Source organism: Alligator sinensis, unplaced genomic scaffold (genome assembly GCF_000455745.1).
Source record: "Alligator sinensis unplaced genomic scaffold, ASM45574v1 scaffold783_1, whole genome shotgun sequence".
NCBI classification, from domain to species: Eukaryota; Metazoa; Chordata; order Crocodylia; family Alligatoridae; genus Alligator; species Alligator sinensis.
This window is the reverse complement of record NW_005842197.1, coordinates 971,096-972,430: the sequence shown is the minus strand read 5'-3', so window position 1 is coordinate 972,430 and position 1,335 is coordinate 971,096.

The window sequence follows — 1,335 nt, the reverse complement described above, 5'->3', positions numbered from 1 at the left end:
TGCACGATGCTGGCCGGCGGGACTCGCCCCCTGCCTCTGGTGCAGATGTCAGGCCCTTCTCTGGTGAGAAGTCAGGGCAGGGTGGCACTTTACAGACTGTCTGGTTCAGAAAGGCAGGTTAGGGGACGTGACCGGGGTTGTGCTGGGAGTCGGTGGCAGAGGCAGGAATGGAACCGGGGTCTCCGGGTGTCAGGGCTCGGCGTCCCTCCTGCCTTGGAGGACACAGGCCTCTGTGCTGAGCCTGCAGGGGAGAATCACGCCTGTGCTTGCCTTGCCCCTCAAGGCGCAGAGCCCGTGGGGTGTGGGTGTTGCTGTTTGGAGCCGCCGTCTGGTTTCCCGGGTGCTTCTCTTCCACCTCTGAACCGGAGCAGCCAGGCACAGAGGAGGAGGAGGCAGCTCTCCCAGGAGCTTTCTTCCCTGCTCCCATCAGGGCCTGGGTGCATAACGCGCTCTCCTGCATGCCGGGAAGGGCCGGCCCAGGCCCCTGGGCTCTGCTGCAAAGCCAGGGCTTCTGCTTCTACTGGGACTCGAACCCGCGGGGTCCTGGCTGGAGGGTCTTGCGCCTCCGCTCAGGGTCAGGCCAATGCTGCATTGGGGGCAGGAAGGGATTCCTCCCCTCAGACTGGTCCGGACTGGGGGGTTCGCCTTCCTCTGCCTGGGGTCTCTCTATCAACACCCTTTGCAGGAGCAGGACGTTGGCGGCCGCGGCCCCCCTGCCTTCCCAGGGACAGGGGCAGGGGCGACGCCTGGCGCTGCGACCGGGCTCTCGGTGTAGTTTTGTTAAAAAGCGGGGCCATGGATGTGTCTGGGCTGGTTTGCACAAGGCCGATCCTGTCCCCAGCAGGGCTTGGACTGGATGTGACCCCCACAGCTCCCTGTCAGCCCCTCTTCTCTAGCACTTGATGACTGGCTCCAAGATGGGCTGGTGCAGAGGCTTTCTAACGTCAGGCTGAGTGAGTCCCTATGTTAAAAAGGGTCAAAAATCATAAAAATAGTAAGAATTGGGCTGATGCTGTTCATGCTTTGAAGGCCCCACATTCATCTGAGGGCAGAAATACGGGGAGGAAGCCCAGGAGTTTCGGGCATCGTTTCACTTTCACACCCAACAGAGATAAATGAGTTTAGATCGTTCCCTCTCCCCATTTAACACCAGTTGCTGGGCCTCAGCTGCTCTCCCGCTTTTGGACCTCGGGCAGATGGTAAAATCCCATCCCCAGCTCATCGCCGAAATACCAGTGACAAAAACCCCGTCACCGGGGAACTTTGCATTCAGAGTCCGGCTGCTACGGATGGAAAAAACCCGCTGTCCAAGTGACTCGTGACCTGGTGATTCTC